This window comes from Ambystoma mexicanum, chromosome 1p (assembly GCF_040938575.1).
Source record: "Ambystoma mexicanum isolate Mex_15411 chromosome 1p, UKY_AmexF1_1, whole genome shotgun sequence".
NCBI lineage: Eukaryota > Metazoa > Chordata > Amphibia > Caudata > Ambystomatidae > Ambystoma > Ambystoma mexicanum.
Window position 1 is genome coordinate 1493891691 of NC_090921.1, and position 24931 is coordinate 1493916621.

Below are 24931 nucleotides of genomic sequence, written 5' to 3' on the forward strand. Positions count from 1 at the left end.
TGGGCAGATTGGGAGCAAACCCAGAATGGCGGTCACTGGCAATGGAAATGGGGGTGGCTAAGATGACTGGTTGTCAGTTTAATGACACTGGTGTAGACCCGGAGGAGGAGTTTGACTGCTGTGGTCTGTCTTTGGGCTGGCATCGCCGTTGGCCATTGGTGAGTTGTGACTGATCTGGGTGATCACTTCAATGCGCTGGCCACCATGGTGAGTCTGGAGCATGGTGACCTGAGCTTGTGACTGGAAACTGTTTACTCCCTCCCTCCAGTGTCAAATATCCGCTGACCCTATAGGGACCAGCCCAGGTTGTGCTTATTCATAAAACCGTGTCATTTCAGCCCATATGTACAATCTTTTGTATCATATGGAGTCCTGGGCCTGTGTCTGGTGTCCCTTTATTATGTTGGACTTTTAATATGTGTATGATTTGTTCCCCTCAAATGGTGTTATTCTGGTCTGGAGGGTGGCATGTTGGTGACTGGCAATATTTGATTATGTTACAGCTCGACCATCACCTTTACTATTTCCATGGCTCATCAATTTGTTTCTAACTTTTGGTAGCGTTCTTCTGCTCTTTTTCTGTCTGTTGTATTCTGTTACTTACTTTCACCATTACATTTATTGTACCAGTTCATTCATTTTTGTAACGTGCCTTGGCGGAATACCCTATGGAAGCAAAATATACAAACAAACAAAAAAACTTGCAAACAAAGACTTAGAATTAGAACACCCTTTAGATTATCTCTAAGGGGGCTGCACATCTCTGCCCACCCCTTCAATTTCTAGCCGCTTCTCCTGAGGAGCGATAGTACAAATTACAGGGTGATTTGAAGGGACAGGCAGATGACAGTGGCTGTGAGGCCCCGGGCCTATTGGTTCTTAAGCACCCTCCAAAACCATCAGTCATGCCATCTTGCTCTTCAGACGTTATGATGTTGGCATCCAGTGTTTTGCCCTGACCTGGATGCAACCTTTTATTTCCTACCATCAGAAAGTAAACACATCACCAATCCGGTGCTTGTCAACTGGTGTGTGGGCTACCTGAGGACTCAAACCTGTTGACCCCCTCTCTAGTGTGTACCTCACCCCAGCAATTACGTTAATCAGAATCTTTTATTTCAAAGGATGTAATTATGCAGATGACACACAGTAGTTGTTTAAGCCAAACCCGCAGAGTCGCACTCTTATGTGACAAAGTGCCTCCTAACATCCAATCGATGTATGCAGGGAGGCAGCATGAAAATGATTCTAATAAAACCAAAATAGTAATGGTATGTTAACTTGCCATGCATCACCACGAGGTCTCCAACCAACTCAACGTAGAACTTGACTCAAATGTCTCGAGTAGTTAAGAACCTTGGACTATTGGTTGATGAAAGCTAACAATAGTGCCCAAAGTAACGGCAGTAAAGGCTTTTAACCCCAAGTCAAAAATGCAAATATAATGTTATCTGCCCCTTAAGGCAGAGTCCAGGCTCTCGCCTTGTCCCTCCTTCTAAAACTTTGATTTTCTGGAAATCCCCAAATATCTTCTCAGCCATCTTCAGAGAGTGCTGAACGCAGCTACCTGTCTAGTCTTTAAATTAAGTGGATCAGAACACACCTGCTCTGCTTTGATGCAGTTACTTGGGCTGCCAGTTGAGTTAGGCTCTTGGTGTGACACAGAGCAAACTATGGCTGAGGCCCCTCCTTTCTTCATGAATCATTTGGACTATTCCGTTGCACGTGACCTTTGACGTCAGTGTGGGTGTTCGCTGTTAGACCCTGCAGAATACTGCTTCTACTCATTCTGTGCGGTCTGCGCCTGGAACAGTGTATCAATTCGATCAGGTCGGCCGAGGTTAATTTGCACTAGGAAACGACTCCACTGTTAGAGAGCTAAATAAACACTGGTAATGTTTGTGTTCTGGCTCATGTCAGTGTTCTGATAACTGAATAACATACCTGAATAGCAACGAGTGCCACTATCAGCACTGTGACAAAGTTAAGCCGCCAACCCTTCACAAGGCTTGGGAACTTCTTGCAGCCTAGGAAAACCAGTCTCCCAGAGCTGCTTAATCGGTTCCCTGAGCTGGAGCTACCTTGGGGGAGTAAATGGGCGGGGGGTGCTCAAGAGACCATCTGCATTCTCGCAGACATGCTTTTTAGTTACTGTCTAATTCCCGGTCGCATAGTCTCTTGCAGGCCAATTCTTTACTTTCTTCATGACGAGCTGGGTCAGATATCATAATCAAGGCAAAGAAGCTGCGTTTGAATGAAAAGTAGCTCAACCGTACTTTTCCGCACCTTTCATGTGTTACTTGGTATCAGCTCTTACACATTTGTGTAGGTACCACGTGTAACTTACTTTGGGGGCTCCTCAAACCCAGTCAGATCGGGCTACTCACCGGGGGAATACAGGGTACATGGATGTCTAGTCTTCGGCAACCCAGGTTGCCTGCGGGCGCAAATCATGGCTGGGCTTTCTTGTGCAGCTCAAAGGTTTACAGCTAGTCAAAGAAAAGTTTAACAATACATGACAAACCCGTCATGGAGAAATGCAGTGAAACGCCTGCGGGGGTCAGCTTCAGATGTTCTACCTTAGTGGACTGCCAAGGAGTGATAAATAGCATCCACTCTGGCGGACAGTATTTATTACAGAACTCTGCCTCTGTTCTTGGCTGTAGCACAGATTCCTTTTTGATCCAATTGACACACACCTCTCAAATATAGTAGGTGTACCAAGTATAGTAGCATAGGCGGTATTGGCTAGAATAGGAAATTGTGTAAGCAGATGTCAACGAGTGGCAAGATGATAATTATGGCAACAGTGGGATCTACCAAGGGCTGTAGACGAGCCCCTATAGCTGCTTCCTGAGGGCCAACAAAGTTTAATATAGCCTTATAGGCCTAAGGAGAGTCCATTGTCACGGGAAAACGACCCGCGCACAAACTCCCTGAGGGCCATAAGTTGGGGAAGGCTATTATCCCAAGCAATAATTTCCCCTTCTGAGATCTTTAAGGCTATTAGCACACACTTGTAATCGCAATGCCGGTCTTGGTGTTGTGTTGTAAAGTAGAAAAAGTTTAATAGTGAGTAAAATATGTGCTCAATCTGTGTTAGTAAATTATAGGTGATTTTATTTTGTAATATTTTCAAGAGCAAGTCTTCATAAATTCATAAGATAAGAAATGTAATTGTATTTTAATTGCAAACTTGGTTGAATTGCAAAGGTTTTAACATGAGTATGCATTAGGAATATTGTTTAAAAAACGGTTGCTCAATAAGAAAGTGAAAGCTTTTCACAAATTTCAGTTTTCTCTTTGGTGCAGTAAATTGGATGTTGCAGTGGCGGGATAAAATCCTCCCAGAGAAAAAGGGTTTTGTTAAACGAAATCATACCTGAAAGTTGCTTTGGTGTTTCCATTCCGCTTTGAATTCAGAATATTTTGAATGCAGTCAATACCAGTAGGTTTTGACTGCACTCTGAACATTCTGATTGGCTGAATGGAGGTCAGTGACGATCTCCATGTGCTAATATGCTAGAAACAGAACTGAAAAGGTGAAAAGTTAATCATTTAGAAATAGGGACACAGATATTGGTGGTGATGGGGGCAATAACTAGAGGGTAGAAGTGGTCTATGAGTGCTGATACTTCGTTAACAACATTGCAGGCAATACAAGGGGGGATGTTGTAGGTATGGGTATTCATTTATCTTGTATTAATAACAAAAGCGCGGGACCGGGATTCAAACATGTGTTGATCTGCATTGTTTTAAGGGGGGATGTTGTAGGTATAGGTTAATGAATCTTTTATTGTTAACACTGGAGTCCAGTCTTTAATCTGTGGAGCGCTGGACCATGATTTGAACCTGTGTTGCTCTGCGTCATCATTTTTTGTATGTTTTTATTCTGTTTATTGATTTTACAACATGTTAAACTTTCCCTCCTCAACGTCACCACCCTGTTATCCCAATACATTCAGATCTCACCCTTCCTGCTGCCCCCTCCCCCCAAGGGGACTCTTGCATGGGTCTCTCGCCGGGGTTTACTCAGTGTAGGTCCAGATGTTTTAGGCGCAGTGGGCACCATTGAGCCCTAAAGTCGTCTTTCAAAAATGCTAAGGTATTGGCCAGTCACTGACAAATTTTGGCAGGTTGTTGTTCATTGCGTATGTGGCCCATTCCAGCGCCACCAAATCCCAAACTTTGCGAAGCCACTCTTGTATCGTGTGGATGACAGTCTCTTTCCATCTTTGAGCAATAAGAGTAATTGCTGCCAGAGTCAGTACCACCCGTGCCTTCTCCCAGCCCTTACTTTCTCCTTCCTCCCCACCTCTCCCATTCCCAGCAAAACTCATTCCAGGGGCCTACCGGACTCTGCCCCAAATGCTTGGACTTTCGCCTATCGCACATCCCTCCAAAATGGCTCGATTTTGGGCCTTTCCACCATATGTGAGATGCCGTGCCTTCTTCACCTCACCCACTCCGACATTCCTTGGAAACATCTGGGTATATGCTATGAAGACGGGCTGGAGTATAATGCCACTCATACAGGATGCCCTTGCCACTTTGGGTATCGTTCTCCACAATCTTTCCCACTCCTCCCAGCTGATTTCCTGCCCCGTCATCTGCTCCCAATGAGTCATGTACGGCCATGTGGCGCGGGGGGTGGCGTCGTTCAAGATCCTGTACAGGTTTGATATTAAGCCTTTTGACCCATCATGTGTCAACAAGAACTTCTGAAAAGAAGTGACCTGTCGGGTAGCAACAACCTTGATATCTATATTCATTAGCTGGTGCAGTATTTGTAAGTATCAGAGTCTCTTACCCTCCTCCACCCCAAACTCCTGTTTGGACTCTATGAAAGAGCAAATGTTCTGGCCCTGAAACATGTCCTGAATAGTCCTGCATCCGCCCTCCTGCCATTGTCCAAAACCTTCCTGTGCCCTTCCAGTGATGAAATCCCTGATGTTAAGGATGGGGGTGACGGGAGATGGGAAGGTTGTGATTCCTTGTTTCGCCACCAATTTATCCCAAGTGTCCGCTACCAGTTTGGTGATGGCGGTCAGGTACATATGTTTCGGCCTAAGTTGTTGTGGGAGCCACAACACCTCCCTCAAATCGTGTTGTGCTACGGCTCGGTCCATTGAGACCCACTGCTTCCCTGTGGTCTCGGAGAACTATTTTCTTATCACCCACAGTTGTGTTGCCTAATAGTATAGTTGGAAATTGGGGAGAGCCAACCCCGCTTCCCTCTTTGGGGACATCAAGAGGTGTCAGCTAATTCTTGGCCTCTTCCAGTCCCAAATGAACTCTTGTAATTTTCCCGAATTCCCCAAAGAAACTGGAGGGTATTGCCAGCGGGATCGTGTGGAATAAGTAGAGCAGGTGGGGAAGTGTAAACATTTTGACCGCCACCTTCCTTTCCACCCAAGAGACTCTACGATTCCTCCACTTTTGGAAGTCCTTACTGATAGCCATTAATGTGGGCAGTTAGTTAGCTGCATACCAACCCGGCAATTTTGGTGTGATTTTAACCCCCAGATATTTGATCCCCCTTGGGACCCATACAAAGGGTGACGATGCTTTTAGCTTTGCCGTTTCTTCCCTCCCCACCATTAGATTTAGCAGTTTGGATTTATTGAGATTAACCCGAAGGCCTGATACCTCCTCAAATCTCTCCAGCAGCTCGCTACATGCTTGTATAGATTCTCTAGGCCTGGCCATCGACAGGAGCATATCGTCGGCGAATGCAGCACATTTGTGTTGCTAAGCCCTAAAGGGTATCCCATGAATCTCCCCCGACTCCTGTATCGATTGTAGCAAAGGCTCTAGATAGATTGCATTCAGCAATGGGGAGAGTGGGCACCCCTGTTTAGTCCCCCTTCTCAGGCAAAGTAGGCGCAACATGGATTTATTCACCATCAATCGTGTTACCGGTGAGTTGGCGTGGACCCTTTTTAGGAAGTCCCCTCCCAAACCCATTTTCCCCCATTTTCCCCATCACCTTGAATAAAAAGGACCACTCGACTCGGTTGAATGCCTTTTCTGCATCTAGTGATAAAAGGACTGAGTGGGTCACCGTTTTCTGGGCTTTCTTCACTAGGTGTGCTACCCGCCTGATGTTGTCAGCTGTCTGTCTCCCCAGGATAAAGCCTGATTGATCCTAATGAATCAGTGACGGGGGATACCCATCTAGCCTATTTGCCAGTATTTTGGTGTACATTTTTGCATCTACATTTATGAGCGCTATGAGCCTGTATGAGGTGCGTTTGTGGGATCTTTATTGGGTTATGGTATGAGGGTGATCTTAGCCTCTTCCATGGAAGATGTAACGCATCCTGTTCTCTTAAAGGTGTTGTAAAGCTGCGTCATTTGGGGAACTAGCAGTGATGCATATGTTTTGTAAACAACAGCCTTTTAGCCATCTTGTCCCGGGGCCTTATTCATGGGCAATTTTGCAATGGCTCTCCTCACCTCCTCTTCTGTGATCTCTTGGCCTAATAACTCTTGTGTGCTGGGTCCCGTTCTCGAGTGCTGCATTTTTCAAGGAAGTCTAGCTGTTGCTGGGTCAGAGGGTTTTGGGATGAATATAGGGATTTGTAGTACCTGGCTAGACATTCCTGTATTTCCTTCATGCGGGAGTGACAATCCCCTCTTTCATCCTTTATGGCTGTAATTGTATTCTTACCCCCTGCTCCCCTCAGTAATCGCGCTAGCAGCGGGTCCGCTTTATTGGCTTTTGCATAATATTGTTAACTGACAAATAGCAGTGCACCCTCAGATTTTTTGGTTCTGAGGACCCCTAGTTGCCCTACAGCTTGCCTGTAGACGCTGAGTGCATTTCTTGTAGGGCTGACCCCCACCCTTTTCCTGGCATCCTCCACCTCTTCCTCTAGTTGGATCTCTAGAGCCTTCTTCTGTTTCTCACTTTGTGCCCTTCCCGCTATGAATTCCCCCCTCAAGGTTGCCTTGAATGCATCCCACCAAATGCTCTCTCCCGTATCGGACCGCTTATTGAGCTCAAAGAAGTCCTTAATCTTGTCCCCCAGGTCCTCCTGTATAACTGGATCTCTCAGCAGCTCCCCCGGGATCTTCCATCTCTATTCCCCCAGTGTGTGTCGCTGCAGGTTCATTTTCATTTTCATTGACACTATCTTGTGATCAGCTATCCCCAGAGGGCCTACCTCCACATCCTTCACCCTCCCCATTAGGTTAGCCGATACCATATGTAGTCGATTCTAGATTGTGACCCAACAAGAATGTATATCCCTCCTCCTCCCCCTTCAGTCCCCTCCACACGTCCCTTAGTCCCATACTCTGAAACCTATCTTGCAATAGGGCTGACGCTACCGCTCCTCCTACCGCTCTGCCCGCGCTGACCTGTTCCGGTCTCTATGCCACGCCATGTTGAGGTCCCCCATCAGAATTATATGTACCTTCGCAAATTCCTCCAATTCACCTAACAAACCCCTCATGAATAGCTCCTGACCTGTATTGGGGGCATATACTGATGCTTGGTGTAGGCTGATCCCTTTTATTCCCCTTTCACTATTATATATCCACCACACTTATCCCTTTTGGCTGCTGAGACCCTGAAATCTAGGCTGGTCTTGATGGCCACTGCTATGCCTCCTGTTTTCATCAGGCCAGATGCTAAATAAATCGGAGAAAAGCCCCTTAATTAGAGTCACACCCGGTCCTTTGACAGGAGGTGCGTTTCCTGTAATGCCAGAACATCCAGACCTGTCATTCTAGTGAATCTCTCCAACTTCTTCCTTTTGAGTGGGGTGGTAAGCCCTCTCACCTTATGAGTTAGCCATTTAAAACTTTGGTTGGGCAGGTCTCACTCATGGTCGCATTCCGCTTATCCCTCTCCCGTGGTTCGCGCCTGCCTCGCGTTTTCACGCTTTTGGCAATAGGGATGGTGTGACCGTCGATAATGATGTTGTTGTAATTGGGATTAAGTTTAGATAGTTTGCTGGGGGAGCTTACAAGGAGGAGCACTGTCTTCTCATCATTCAGGCAGAGGCTGTGAGAGGCCATCCATGCCTGAATGATATATTGAGAGAATATTTCATTAATCCGGGTGACGTCTGCATGGTAGTTGCCTGTGATGGTGAGGAGTATCTGGGTGTCGTCTGCGTAATTCGTGTAGGTGACACCCAGACGGTCCAGTTGGTCAAATAGAGGCTTTGTAAATATGTTATACTAAGTGGGGGAGACACAGGAGCCTTGAGTGACCACGCATGAGATGGGGATGTGGTCTGCTGCAGCTGTTGTAGAGAAAACCTGTATGGTTCTGTTTGCTAGAAAGGATTGTATCCATGTGACTGCCGAGGGGGAGAAGTGAGCTACGGTGGCTAAGTGGCTACAGAGGATGTTATGGTCAACCAGGTCGAAGGCTGCTAAGAGGTCTAAAAGGAGTAGGATCGCAGCGTTGGCTTTGTCTTTGATTTCATCAATCTGGCTTTTGAGATCAACAAGGGCAGTTTCTGTTCCATGTTGAGGTCTGAAGCCAGATTGATGCGGGATCCTTGCGTTCCGTCGAACAGTCTAGGTTGTTTTTACCCGAATCCCTTACTTCCAGGGGTGGCCACATGGTAGGGAGGGTGCCCGGTATGTCCCCTGTGGTGGGCACTGCTTTTGTGTCTCTACCTTTCACTTTAGATATAATTTACGCCACTGGGCCCTGCCCCATCCTCCTTTCAATTTTAAAGATTGGGCTGTGAAGATTGTGATGTGAGCCTTGGGTAGTGTATTTCCTTTATTAGGGGGCCTCAATGCTCCAGGGCCATTGCGTACTGCCCTCCTTGCTGTGCTTAGTTGGTGCTGTTTCAACCAATTATCCTATCGGCAATTTTCCAGGGTGGGGGGACTCCGCGCTTTTCAGCCCTTGTACTCTGGGCTCAGCCCTGTCACTCGGCTACCTGCACTTATTAGCCTGTGTGTTCCTGCCATTTTGGTGGCAGAAGCAAGAGTGATTTGCTAAAAGCTTGTCCCCCTCTGTAATGGCACAGACATACTAAAGAATGATGGCATGGAATGTTATGTAGAGCAATGGTAGTGGTAATGTTTAATTGAAATCCTTGTATCTATCACTTTTTGATTTTACTCCTCTCCCCTCCAGAATTACATTTTTGTTATTACCAACCTTATTTTTTTCACTTATACTACTTAAATTGTTAATGCAGCAGAATATATATTTGCTATGTAATTTGTAAGGGCCCCCCGTCTATTGATGCACCTTCTGCAGAAATATGTGTGCAAGCAACATCATGTGTCATTTATTGTTTGATATAGTTAAGCATTTTATTAAGCACGATGTGAAAAAAACGATATATTCCCACAAAAAATAAACATACTTTCAATTACAGAAACCCACTTTGTGATTTTAGTTTGGAGAAATAATTGTAGGCAGCCTGCTGGAGTAAGTGTGGTTGAGTAAGTATGCTACCTCAATTATAGGTGTGAATGGCCTTTCATGTCCCTTGTCATTTGTGCTTTCATGTCTGTGGGGCATAGATCATTGTCCAGGGCAAGCAAACAAACCCTGGCCAGGCCTCCTGCAGTGCAGCCTCTCAGAATGCTGATCTCTCAGAGGTTCAGTTCCTGTTGCACGTTTGCCCGGCATGTTAAATGGGAAGAAAATGCCAACACATAGAGCTCCATCTCGCCTCCTGTTCTCTTCTTTTTCCATGGTGCCCCACGGGACAGTGTTTCCATTATAATTGGAAACTCTCCAAGGACAGAATGGATGATCCAAGGACACAAATGGGAGGGACAGTTTCATGGATGGGTGCTCATATGGAGGCAAATGGGGATGGGCCACAAGACGTGCCACAATTCGGAACCAGTAGGAAATTAGATTTTTTTTATTTTATTTTTTTAGCACAGTCAGGTTTTAACTGCCATGGTTGACTGCCAGCCTTGGCATTGGCTTCCCTTACGTCTTACCCAACCATCCATGGACGCCCTCGATGGGAAAGCTCTAACTTAAACCACGTAGATTGTGCGTCCTGTCTAGCTGTCTGTGTTTGTCTCTCTGTGGAAGTGATGGGCAGCGTGTCCGTCTGAGTGAAAGCCGTCCGCCTTTGCGGGCGCAGCCTGACCGTGTCGCAGATTGTTTTCGTAACGGTCTGCATGTTTATACAACGTTGTCTGTCTATGTTCCAGGCTATTTTACGGATGCTTTGCTGTTTATACAGCTTCATCTCTCATGTCTGCGTGAAAGCCCCTCTGCTGCACATGTTTATCTGTATGTGATTTGTTTTTCTTTTTTTTGTATGCGACTGTACGAAAAGTTCCCTCTTTCCTCCCTTTCGTTCTAGTTGAGAGGGCCGCCCCCATGGTCGGATGTTACGCTAACATCACATGCCCTTGAATAGCCTCATTTATTGAACATCATCAGCGTTGGAGAAAAGGATACATCCGGTTATTAAACAGGAGGAGATCATTCTGTCAATTCAAACAACCATTGCATTAAACATTACTGGTTCTTGTGACGCACGGGGCTTTAACAGAGGAACGTAAGGATATTTTTGCATCTCTCCCCAAATTATTTGTGTCTCTGAGTTGCGAATGTCAGGACAGTCTCCAGGCAATGTAGCGTCTTGGCCAAAACATTGAAATGTACTCCCCATGCTGCAAACCCTGACATGTCCCGCCACACCTTTATAAAAAACACTAGCAGATATACCGGCCATTGCTCACTTAGCAAATTAACCAAACTTTTCACGTGGATTTCTACTCTGCAGCTGCACTTGCTGCCCCTTTGGGCCTGATTCATGAAAGTGTTTTATAATGGCGCAATCCCATAGGAAAATGTTCCATGAATGAGGCCCTTAATGTCAAGCATCCGTCGTTTGCAGCAGCCTGTTGTCTGGCTTGTCTCTGTTCTGGTGTGTCTTGCTGTGTCAGTGCCCCCTGCCTGCTTGCTTGTTCTTGAAGTCTTTGATGGTGTTGTTCAACTGTCTCTGCTGGCCTGGCTGCCTCTTCACACCAAGTATTAGATGACTTTCCAAATGTAGTCTCTTGGGTGGCATGATGAATGAATTACAGTCTTTTTTCACTGACCTTAAAACTTTTTATTTATTGACACCTGGCATTGGTAAAACCATCACAAACAAGTATTGATCAGCAGAACATGGCAGTTTTTCAGTAAAACTAAACGGCACATAGTGGTACATACAGTCATTGATCCAGCCGGGAACAACATATTTGAGATTAAGATAGGGACCGCCTTTATTTAGAGTTCAAGGCCACCACTTTCGATAAGGCGCATAAACGCCTTCCACGCCGTATCAGTGAACTCAGTTTGGAGGTCGCTACACCACTTGGAGCGAGTTAGTCTGACTTCACGTGAGTCCATAGACTGTATCAGTTTGTACAACATAGCAATGCTTTTTTAACAATGAGCGTGTGCAATATATATGACAAACATACATGCGCCGGAGGTTCATCAGGAAGCATTGGCCTGCGGGCCCTAAATGCAGCACGCATACATAGATAATGTAATGCTTGTAGTGAACCATCACACATGGCTGTATTCATGTCATCCCAACTCCCAAAGCGGCCTTCTACATATAGATGGCCAACTGTAAGGATACCAACCGCTCTCAAGACCTTTTCTACGCTCTTATCCGTGGTAGGAGGCAACGTCGACAGCCCCCAAAGGGGGAGACGCCTGTTGTATCTAAATGACAGCTCGAGCCTAGTTTTCAGCCTCATCCACGCCCTCCAAGTTGCCCCAACAGGGTCCAGTGGGTGTGTAGCCTGATAGCTCCTACCTGCCAAAAGTAATACTAACAGGGCCGGGCCGACCTGCATCTGCTCAAGTCAAACATGTGTAAGTGTAGGGCCATCCGCTGACCAATAGGTTACATAATGTACCTTTGCAGCTATGTAGTACAATTCAAAGTTTGGGGCGTTAAAACCTCCTTCCTCGTATGGTCTGGACAGGTATGCCCCCCTGAGCCGAACTGAACCCCACAGTAAGAAGGGCACACTGCTATGAGTTCTCGGAACAGCGTGCGGCCAGGCCAAAGTGGTATGTTGTGGAACATGTATAGCAATTTGGGTACTACCATAATTTTTTAATAATTCCAAAGCACCCAATCCCACTGCCTCCCCTTCTGTACTGTTGTGCTGCATTAGCCTTGTTTTAACCTAATTTAGGAATAATCGCACCCTGCACTGATTTGTGTCTGCAAGTCAAAAAAACAAAAACGAATTGAGGTGTGCTCTCATCTGCACTGTTTAAATGTCTGCTAGCCAAAAATCGGCTTCAGGTGTGTTCTCATCTGCACTGTTTTATGTCTGCTAGCCAAATATCAAATTCAGGTGTGCTCTCATCTGCACTGTTTTATGTCTGCTAGCCAAAATCGAATTCAGGTGTGCTCTCATTTGCACTGTTCTATTTCTGCTAGCCAAAAATCGAATTTAGGTGTGCCCTCATCTGCACTGTTTTGTGTCTACTAGTCAAAAACCCAACTTACTCCCTTGCCCTCTGTATTGTTTCTGTGTTTCTCCCTTGCACCACCATCCCCTAGCTCTCACTGTTATTTTTTCCCAGGTCCTATCGTGTACCTCCTTGTATGCCTGCACGCTCCTGTCAACTCCCTCCCCTGTGCCTCAGCTGTTCACCCTGGTAAAGTGTACCACACTCTGTGCCTCCTCACAACGGCGCTATATATTTTATTTATAGTTTATTTATACAGCACTTATACACAGGTGAAGTGCTTCAAAGCAGGAACAGAACAAGGCAATACAGTAATCATTCTTTGGCCTTGAAAATTCTGAATAATGAAAACAGAGAAAGCAAATTAGAATACTAGGTGTGATGACATTTCTTCTAGAGTAAGTGCATGAAGTGTTATAGTTGCAACCAAGCTCGGGAGGGGGAGATGCGAAACGGTGAGGGGAGGGCAGAAGGGGGGAGAGGACAGACAATGAACTGGTCCTAGAACATTTAGGTAATGCATACTTACATACGGTGTGCAGGGACAGGGAGGGGAGGGGGGGAACAAATTGAGTCAGGTCCAGCAGGGCCCTGGGATAAGAACTGGGAACTGGGTTCCCCTATCTTCTCTAAGTGATTCTCTATCTCCTACCCTTCGCTGCTCACTAAGCCTGGCAGGAAGAAACCTAAGGACACACTTGGCTCCAACCTAGGCCTTCTTTTAGCTGACACCTACATCAGTGCTTCCCCCCAGAGAGACTCTAACAGAGTTCCTTCTCCCGACCTATGGACTCTACATGGTGGCTCTGCTCCCTCCCTACTCTTCCTCACACATCAATGATGCCACCTGCTGGGAGGTCCTTCTTGCCTGCTTCTCGACCTCCAGAGGCATATAAATGTCTTGGTACAGGGGCCTCAATCCAACCTCCTTCTTTTTGAAAGGCTCCTACCTTGCCTTCTCAACTTTCCACCTTCCTCCTCACTGGCTCCTTTGCTTGCTAGAGTCACCCTGGCTCCCTCGCCCACACTCTGCACAGACAATCTTGTCAGCCTCTCCCATACTGGTGCCCTTGCCACCCATTGCTGATGCATCTGGGGCTCCCTTGCCCCCTGCGGCCCCTCCCTCACTGGCTCCCTTGCAATCTACCACTACAAGATCCTCTCTGAGCCCAGACCCAACAGGCCAGGAGGGGGAGTAGCCCTGATCTTTCCTGAGTGGATCACTGTTTCCATCATTCCCACTCAGGCCTATTCTTCCTTCGAATGCCTGGTCTGCAGGCTCTCTCGCTCACCTGTCTCCTCTCTTACTCTGGCCACCTTCTATCGGCCGCCGGGTCAGTCCACCCTCTTCCTCTCGGAATGGGCTGACCTGGCCTCTCCCTTTCCTACTCCTACCAACTCCTCCTGTTGGGGGATCTTAACATCCATCTTGATTCTCCAGACTCTTCAGGACCTTTCCACAACCTATGCAACTCTCTCTCCCTCTCCATTCTACCTTCTGGTCTGACACATACTGCTGGCCACACCTTGGATGCTCTCATCTCCACGGACATCCCTCTCTCTATCCCTCTGGACTGATCACTCTCTACACTCTCTTCCCACTTGAATCTTTCTTCAACTTTAGCACTGGCACACCCTGCATTGCCTCCCACCTTCATGGTCACCCTACCCATCAAAAGAGTGTCATTGGCTGCCTTTGCCTCTACCTACATTCCTCCTCCTACTCTTCTGGCTGACTCCCACCCTGACACAGCCCTCTCTAACTTTCACCATTCCATCTTCAACACTCTCGACATCCTTTCCCCTGTCATGAGGGTCGAACTGAAGCCTGCCAAAAAGTGCAACTCTGATTTGGCTGACCTTTTTTTCTCAATTTTTTAAAAAATGTATTTATTTACAGACTTTACAAGAAAAACAGAAGACCACACATGGCTTAGAAACAAATATATACATATTCACTAAAATTAAAACAAACTAGAAGAAAAAAACAAGAAATTGAAAAAAAAGAAAAAAAGCACTTAGAAAAGATCATTAAACTTCCCCCATATTTCATTATAAAAAGCCAATTTGCATTTCAGTTTATAAATCAACTTTTCAGTTCTCAACAGTTTGTGAATTTCCTCTATCCAATCATCAAAGGAAGGAGAAATCCTGCTTTTCCAACCTCGGAGTATCAAGCTTTTGGCCACAATGGCTCCTCTAAAAAGACATTTTTTGCTGGAAGTGCTATGATCACTAATCTCAGAGTCATCACCTAATACCATTGTCTTGAAATCTAAAGTGAGATCTCCACCAGAAATCTGAACAAAAGCTTCACAAACTTCAGACCAGTATCCTGAAACCCTGACACAACTCCACAACATATGTTCCAACGAACCCACTGCATGCAAACAGCCCCAACACTCGTCACTATCTATCATACCTCTCATTTTCAGTTTCTCAGGATACCAATATACACCATTAAGAATTTTGAGTTGACGTGACCTCTCACCTAAGTTCAAAGAACAAAGGGACCCATTCCTACAAATGTTTTGCCAACACTCAGGAGTGATTTCGGAACCAGTCTTCATACTCCACACATTCTGCAGTGCTACATTTGTACGATAATTTGACACAATTAATGTGTATATTCTACTCACTAAACCACTCCTAGTTTTCCCAGGCGGTGCAAGAAAAATATTTAAGTCTACAGTGTTAGACCAATCAACTTCGCCTATTGACTTCTTCAAACGTCTATAAGCTGAGTCTGTCAGGTTCTAAAAATCCTACTTCTCCTTAACTCATTTTCAGACATCCATCTACCATCTCTTCCCAGATCACCAATCTGCTTAATAGCAGCAAGAAACCTGTCAGCCCAAAAGATGGTTTTAGAGTTGTCCCTGATCCTAGGATTCATCCAAATGGACGCTCTGAAGCCTCCGAAAATATCTTTACATAAAAGTGCCATCAATTCACTCCAAGTAGTGCGCAAAGATGCTGTGACAAACAATTTAAATCCTTTATCTTTAGAATTAGTAGTTAATAACGCCTCTGGTCCAAGCGGACCAAAGACATTAGATTCCGCCAAAGCCCATTGATCTGGATCTGTACTCAAGAAGGGAATGAAAGAATGTGAAGAAAAGGCCAAATGATATGCCTTAAAATTCTGAACTCCCAGCCCACCCTCCTGAACTGGAAGTTGCAGTTTCCAAATGCTTTGTCTCGGGGCTTCTTGTCCCACAAAATTCCTGAATTAGACGGTCTAAATCTTTCCAATAGCGATTACTGATTTTCAAAGGCAGCATACCCGTTACATAATTAACTTTGGGAACCAAATTCATCTTAAGGGCGTTGACCTTACCCATAATGACAAATTAAGAAGTAACCACCTCCCAATATCCTTTCTGCATTCCCGATAAATCTCACTCATATTCACATCAATAATAGTCGTAACTGAGGGCGTCAACCAAATGCCTAAATACCGCATTCGTAAGTCACACCATTTAAATCCTAACCCTGTCACCAAAGATTTATCACAACGAAATGAAAGAGGCAAAACCTCAGACTTCGACCAGTTCACTTTGTATCCGGAGGATGTGTAAAACTCCCTCAGGATTCTCATCAAACATGGGAGAGAATCAACCATATTCCTAAGAACCAACAGAAGGTCATCTCCGTAAAACCATATTTTCTGTGCAATACCCCAACAGCTCACTCCGTCCAAACCAGGGTCACTCTTCAAAGAGACAGCCAACGGTTCAACCGCCAAAATGAACAAAATCGGAGAAAACGGACAACACTGGCGAGTTCCCCTTTCCAAGATAAAGCTTTCAGACTTGATTCCATTAGTATTGACATCAGCTGTCGGAAAGGAGTATACAAGCTCAATCCACGATATAAACTCTATCCCAAGATTCATCGCCTTCAAAACCGAGAACAAATAATTCCAGTTAAGTCTGTCAAATGCTTTCTCAGCGTCGAGGGAGAAGACAGCCGCATCACAATCAATCTCACTGGATGTGCGTCTATTCCTCATAAAACTCAATTGCTTCATACCAATCAATTTTGGAAGACATGTTTCTAACCGTAAAGCCAAGACTTTAGCCAAAATGTTATTATCAGTATTGATGAGACTGATTGGGCGGTAGTTCGCCGGATTGTTGCCATCTTTCCCCTTCTTCAGAAACACAGATATAGATGCATGTCTGGTGCTTTCAGGAAGCGTCCTTGACAATTTGCTAGCAATGAACATATCCCTTAAGAGTTCGAGAGCGGAGTCTGGAAGAATTTTATAAAATTCATAAGGAAGTCCGTCAGGGCCAGGAGATTTACCAGTATTCAATCTAGAAATTGCTGTTTTCACTTCATCCACCGTAAGGTCTGCTGCAAGAAGCTGATATTCAACATCAGACATTTTGGGAAGTGCAAGGTTACCAAAGAAATCATTCCCAACACCTGAAACACCCGCTTCATTGCGATCTAAATCTACATAGAAGTCACGGAAAATCAAATTAATTTTATGAGGGTCAAATGTAATCTTACCATTAGAGTCTACGATGGAAGAAATAGCAGCCTCTGACATTTTCTGTTTTAGTCTGTATGTGAGCCAACTATCGCATTTCTCTCCTTTTTTAAAGTAAGTACAATAAGAAAAGAACAAACTACGTTCCGCCTTTAATGATAAAAAAATTCTCTTTTAAGTTTCTTCAATAGTGTCAACTTAGTTGAATTTGACGGGTCAATCATCAATTCTCTGGATATTTCACTAATTTTCCGTTCAAGTGCCAATCTAGTTCTCTCCTCTTTCTTCTTACCACTCGATAACCCTAAACAAATCCCACGCATACAACAATTGAAAGCTTCCCAAGTATTTTGTATACTAACCTCATCAGATCGATTTTCCGCAATAAAAAAATTAACCTCGGATTTAATCCTTTCCAAAATGTCATCATCCATCAAGATGGAAGTATTTAATTACCACGAGAAGGATCTGCGAAAATGATGTTTGAACTTCAAGTGCATGGATACAGGGCCGTGATCACTCACTGAAATGTTCCCCAAATCACACGCAACAAAACTTTCCGTCACCATCCCGTCAGTCAATAGCATGCCCAACCGTGAGTACATATTATGCCTGTACCTCAGCAGTTCAGACCATCAGGAACTAGTAAGCAATATAACGAGGCATAATATAAGTTTGCTTCATAGATGTTCATAAGCTGCATACATCCGGGTTGCCACTCACTGCAGACACAGTTGTGTCGAGTCGCAACATTACTGGAGTATTTGTAAACCGAACCAGCGGTTTGGCTAAACCTCAAAGGTCATGGGCGCAGATGGGACAAAGTCGACAGCAGAGTCTGAAACCCAATAAGCAAGTGCAGAATACGGAAAGGCCAGGTCACGTTTGAGTAGTTCAAGTGTATAATCAAATGCAGTCACGATTGTTACCGTAAGCACTTTCCGCGATCATGGATAGCCGAATCAGCCACATGCCATAGATGAATCCGCTACACATCGATATCCATTTTGACGATATAATGGGTCCGCTGGATCTCCGCGTAATCCACGTTTCGAGTTCCAGGTCAGCTGACTCTGATCCTGAGGGTCCTTTACTCGATCAGGCTCCACAGTACGCAAGCTACCCAGATGCTGTAGAAGGTAGGGACTAATGTTCGTATTATCACAAAATGACGCCTTAGTTGAGCGGGGAAGAGATTCCAATGCAAATTAGAAATGTCAACTGAATGTTTCCATCGGTGCCATTTTGAGGCAACAAAACATTAACAAATTAAGCCAAAAAACTCAAAAGAAACACCAAAAATGGGGCCAAATGGGGAGGCTATGAGCTAGCTAAGTTGGGGGCAACAAGTGATAAATCCAGTTTAAACTGCTCCAGCCAGTGCATGGCCATTGCCGGGTCATGAGTACTCTTCTCCCCATCAGGTAGCATAACAGTAAAGTTATTATGCTTATTCAAGATGGCTTTCAAATGGAGTTGCATAGTCAGGACTTTAGCACCCATGAATGGTTTCCTGATCAACAGAACCTCCTTGGGGTAGTCTGGGTAAATAAAACCAGGTTTACCTTTAAAACTGGCTTTCACTTTCAATCTGGCAGCATTAACCAAACTCTCCTTTGATCTCTGATTCTGAAAAGCCACAAGGATGTGTCTTGCCTTAGGTCCCTTGTTTTTACCAATCCTGTAGGCATTATCAATGTCCAAAGGAGATATCAGATTGCAATTAAAGCTGTCTTTGAAGACTTGAATGACCAGTGCTGTCATATTCTCCACATCAACAGATTCATCAACTCCAACCAGCCTGATGTTTTTAGCCCTCAGTCTCTTTTCCATCCCCAAGCGCATTTCTCTCTCCTTTTGTAAATCTGTCTTCAAGTTGTTATAGGCCCGAAAGCTGCCCGCAATTTCAGTGCTCATAGATGATGATGATTCTTCAAGAGTAGTCACTCTGCCATCAAGCTGTCCTGTTTTTGAATTAAGATCAGCCAAAGTGACATCCTGCGACACCTGGAGAAGGATTTTGTAGATATCTTGGATACTAGGGGTATCCTCCATTCCTCCCATTTCGCCAACCTGTTTAGGTTTCTATGATGCAGGGTTTTCAGCTTCAGCAATCTTCTTTTTTAAATTCATCATGTCTTGTAAATGTCTTCAGGGAGAGGTCCAGGAGCAGTTGAACTAAGCTGCTACTCCATAGCCTGCCATTCTATAATCCCCGATTTGGCTGAACTTAAATGCAAGTGCAGGGCAGTGGAACGGAAATGTAGAGTTTCAGGTGCACCCTCTGACAAGCTGGCCTGCCGCCTTCTGCAAAGACAATATAGACGCTGCATCCGGTCCAAGAAAAGAGTCCATATTCAAGCCTGCATCTCTAGGGAATCCAACAACATGGCCAAACTTTTCAAAGTCTGCAAGGAACTGGCCAACCCTACTGCATTCACATCCTCTGCTGCACCCACCCGGGCCCTTTACACGGCCCTGGCTGCACACTTCACCTCCAAAGCACAGGACATCCTGGCCTCTTTATCCTCTGCACCCACTCATGCACCACCATCTCTTGGGCCCCACTTGGCTGTCCCCACCCCTCCCCCTCTTCTCTCCTCCCTTTCCCCTGTCACACCTGAGTAGGTTTCCAGACAAGTCTGGTCTATGAAAGCCTTGTCCAAATAGGTGGACCCCTGCCCCTCCAAAACCATCAAGGACAACATCAACTCTCTCTCTCCGGCCTTGGCAGACCTCTGAAACCTCTCTTTTGCCACTGGAGTTTTCCCCACTTCTCTCAAGCACTCTCTTGTGCACCATCTGCTCAGAAACCCCTCCGCCTACCCTTCCATTCCGGCAATCTATCGCCCGATCTCTACCACTCCTTTCCCGGGCAAATTCTTGAAGAAGTTGACTATCTCTCAGCTTACCCACACTGAAACTGTTGGCTGTCTCCATGGCCATGAGTCTGGCTTTGAGCATCCAGAGGCATGGAACCTGCTCTTCTGAACACCTGTGAAGACCTGCTCTCAAATCTTGACTCTAACTCTCCCACTGTCCTCATCCTTCTTGACCTCTCTTCTGCTTTCGATACGGTAAACCACAACATCCTGAACTCCTGTCTGAGTGATACCGTGGGCATCACAGAGCAAGCCCTGGCATGGCTACCGTCCTTTCTCTAAGATTGTCCTTTTCAGGTGGAATTTGGGTCCTTTATCTCCACTATCACTCTCCTCACTTGTATAGTCCCCCAGGGATGTAATCTAATGCCATGGTTCTTCAATGTCCACATGGCCCCTTTGACCCACAGGATCTCTGCATTCACCTCCAACTTTCAGTGTTATGTGGATGACACACAGCTCTCTTCCCTCTACCCTCGGCCTTTTCCTCCTCCTCGCTCATCCCTGACTGTCTGTCTGCAATTCAGTCCTGGTGTGCTGCAAACAATATCTGCCTTAATGCCAGTTAGACAGAGATCAACCTCTTAGGGACCCCTGCTCTGCCTTCCCCCTTTCACTCTGGCCGGCCTCCCTTGGTCCTCTGCCCTCACCCACCAGTGAGGCAAATAATCTGGGGGTCAGCTTCGGCTCCACTCTCTCCTTCTCTTCTCACATCTCAGACATCTCTAAAAAGTCCCACTACAAGCTGCATCTCCTCAGAGGTATTCCACCTTTTCTCACATTCCCCCAGAGGCTCACCATCTCCAAAGCCCTGGTTCTCGCTAGACTGGACTATTGCAACAGTCTCTTTCTCAATATTCCTACTTCTACTCTCCAACCTCTTCAACTTATCCAGAACAGAGCCGAGAGACTTATCCTTGGCCTCAGGCCCAGGGACTGCATCTCTCTGGCGCTGAATTCCCTCCACTGGCTGCCCGTGGCTGCAAGCATCAAGTTCAAGTCCCTCTGCATAGTTCACAAGGCTTTCTGGGGCCGGGGCTCACCCTATCTACAATGCTCTCTTCCTACAATACTCTCATTCAGGAGCCCTCCGCTCGGCCTCTTCAAACTCTCTGCAGTGAGCCGTTTCTCCAAACAGAGATTTGGGGGTAGATCTCTATCCTCTGCAGGTGCCTCCCTCTGGAACAGCCTCCCTGCCTCTCTCCGTCTTGAACCGGACCTCTTCAAGTTCCGGAAACTCCTCAAGACCTTCCTCTTCTCTTCCTATTTCTCTCTCCCTCTACCCAGCTCACTTCTTTTCGCTTCTCTTCTCTCCTGCCTCCTTCCTCCTTTACCCTCCCCAACTCTGCTCAGTTTCACGGACTGGTCGCCTGGTGCACCTCCAGAGCCTCACAGGTCCCAGGCTCCCCCGCCAGTCCTATACTTGCTTCCGGGCCTCTGCACTTTGCCGGGCACTACTGCACTGATAATACTTTCCATGAGAGGGGCAACCTCTTTGCACTTAACCCAGGTCCCTGATGGACTGGGCACACTTGTCCCCCCGTTACCCTACCTCGCACTTCCTGTCTGTGCACTTGCACAACTTTGAATGCACTAGGCCTAGCAAGATCGTCTGTCTGTCCTCCCTTGTCTCCCCTTCCTAGCTTGGTTGCACCTGAAACACTTGTGCATAGGCACATTTAGAGACAACCAATTATCAATCAATCTGATTGTCGCCAGGCGCAGTATGTTAGTTTATTTTTATGTATGTTCTTTTCTCCCTCCTGCCCCTTCCCTCTCTCCCCACTCTTTGTCATGCATGCACTTATACTATCTGACAAGTCTTTAGGCCTAGTACGGCAGTTTATTGATTGAATGCTCTTCCCCCCCCCCGCCCTTCTCTCCTTCCCTCCTGTCGTGCACTTGCACTAGTAGGAATGCCTCAGGCATAGGGTGCTAGTTATTTTTGTTAAATCATTCGGAAACCTCAATGCCTAAGACTACTACTGTGTTCCCTTGTTCCCTTCCCGCCTTGAAGCGCTTTGAAGCACTTTGCTTGTATATAAGCGTTATCACAATACACAGATACTATATAAATTGTGGCGCCCATTTCAACCCCAACATGTGTGCCGTCTCTGGTGGGCAATCGGTAAGCAGAAATATTTCAGATTGATTGTTATTTACATGTAGACCTGAGTGTTTGATGAGCTCCACCACCATGTCAGTGACTCTCATCAGATTGTTGTCGGGATCCCTAATATAAAGTAGAATATTGACTGTATATAACGATATGACCTCTGCCTTACCTGCTATCGGTATACTTGTGTGGATTTGCACGGCCCATATCTTTTCAGCCAGTGCCTCGGTAACTAGTGCAAACAACTGAGGGAAAACACGCACCCTTGCCTATTCCCCCCTCCCAGATGCAATACCTGGGAGTCACGACCATTAGCTAAAACCCAGGCATAGGGATACGCGTAGAGCAACTGCACCCAGAAGATGAACCCAGGCCTAAAATCCTAGTTGGACAACACCTGAAACAGGAACAACCATGATACATTATCAAACGCTTTTTGCATTTTCAAGGAGACTGCTACAGCCTTTGATTCTGGAGGTGTTTGGGCAACAATATTATAAAGACGTTGGAGGTTTAATGCGGTAGAGTGGCCATGTATAAACCCTGATTGATCAGGATGGACCATGTATGGTATTAGGGAAGAGAGTCTCATCGCCAGCACCTTGGAAAACGTTTTTGCAATGTGTTTATATGGGACAGTTGTCTGTAGGATCCACAGTCTCCCGCCGCCTTCACAGGTTTGAGCAGAAGTATTATAATAGCTTCTTACACAGTTGCAGGCAGCTTCCCCTTCATGACTGCTTCCTCCCATAGATGTGACAAGCGTGGGGACAATAGATACAAATATTCTTTGTAAAACTCCGCCCCCAAATCCATCAGAGTCCGGGGCCTTAAAGCTAGGCAAATCAACTATGGCTGCACACATCTTTACTGTCAAGGGCACCTCTAGTGCATCACACGCAGAGTAGTCGGTATCCTGCTCAAGTAATGTTCAGTTTCATTAAGAGTAGCACTCCCCTTGAACTGATATAAAGTCTGAAAAAACGAATAAAAAAACGTTATTGATGTCTGCGTCAGTATGAACTGTTGGGCCATCCGCCCAACATGTGCAAAAAGGTACATGTGCACTACCAGACACAGATTAAATCAGGCAAGCTAATGTTGGACACAGCCTGTCAGCTTCCCCATACTTCCTGGCTATCAGCAGCCTTTCCATGAACTTCAATTCCCTCTGTGCAATGTCCCTGTAAGCATCCAATGCAGACTTAACCTCAAGGTGCAGGCTTGGAGATGGGCACTGTTCACACTTCTGTTGCAAAGGTTTCAGCTCAGCTTCCTTCTTAGCCAAATTCCTGCTCAAGCATTTGGGAACCCCAAATTCCGTCGACATAGCCACACTTCTAACATGCACCGTGAATGTTTGCTAGAGAGTTGCCACCGTTGAAACCAACCCCTACATTATTATCAAAAAAGGAGGTTACTTGGTTGCGTAAATTTAAGGAAAATGCAGAATTTAAGAGTGCTGCCGGGTTGAACCGCCAAGGCGGGCGGGACGCTATAGCTGATGAAAACCACATTGACAAAGTACTGGGAAATGGTCGGACAAGGTGGGGGCAGTATTGAATACCCCGTTAAGTAGTGAAGCCAATATAAGCCATGTGTCAGTTCAGGAGTACATTTTATGCACAGAGGAGTAGAACGTATACTCCCTGTCCATGACATGTAGCATCCGCCAAGCATCTAAGAGTTTCAGCCACTGCATATTGTGCAGTATTTCCTGTGCTGCCCTAGTAGTCATAGATCAGGTTGAGGTTCCAATCGAATCTAGGGCTGTGTCCAATATGATATTCAAATCACCACCATACACAATTTCTGCCAACAGGTATGAAGCGCACAGTTGCAAATACCAGGTCATCTACATTGGGGCCATAGACATTGAGCGACGGCATTGTCCTGGCCACCTGGATGACAGATCCCTGGGGACTAGACAGAGAGACACCTTCAGGTTTCTCACATATCCTTCCTCCATGTGATATAGCCACATTTGTTTTGCAGGCGAACCAGGACAGAAAATCTACATTTCCATGATCTTTTCCTTTTCTGTGTTCCACTGTGAAACACTAGAGTTGTAGCTCTAGAAACCATTGCATGACCCGAGGGTTGGAATCTTTACGTTGGCTAATCCAAACTAGGGTTGACTGTTCAGTAACAAGGGTGAATCTCTGTCCCAATAGGTAGTATCTAAGTTGGATAATAGCCCACTTGATGGCCAGGGCCTCTAGTTCTACCACAGAGTTGGTTTTTTCACATGGGAATAACTTGCAACTGGTGTATAGTATGGGATGTTCTAGAGCATTGCAGATTTGGGATAATACAGCTCCAAACCCTGTAAGGGAGGCATCTGTCTGTAACACAAACTCCTTTGAGACGTTGACTACCTTCAGGATCGGATTCTGGCATAGCGTTTGCTTGAGAATGTTATGGCATATCTCGTCTTAGTCATTCCAATGAAGTTTTTGAGGTTCAGCATTCTTAAGTTTATCGGTCAGCCGAGCTGTTTTATCCGAATAGTTTTAGATGAACCTACGGTAATACCCTATTAATCCGAGGAAAGCTCTAAGGTCTCTTTTGGTTTTAGGGGTTGGTGTATCTAAAACAGCTTTTACCTGTTCATGTTAGGTTTGCATGTTCCCATTGCCTACAAAGAAGCCGAGATATTTTACGGCTCATTGGGCCAGTCTGCACTTAGCTGGATTAGCAGTTAGGCCAGCGTTTCTGAGGACATTCATGATCGTATAAAGGTGGACTAGCTTTGACTATAAATCACAATATTATCAATATAAGCTCCACAGAAATTAGAGAAGGGCTGTAGAATTCTATCCATGAGGCGTTGGAAAGTGGCCAGTGCACTGTGTAGGCCAAAGGGGAAAACTTTAAACTCAAATAGTCCCAAGGGCGTTCAGACTACATTTTTTTCCTTATCAGGCACGTACACTGGGACATGCCAGTATCCTTTTGTCAAATCTAAGGTGGATAAATAGGTGGCTGTT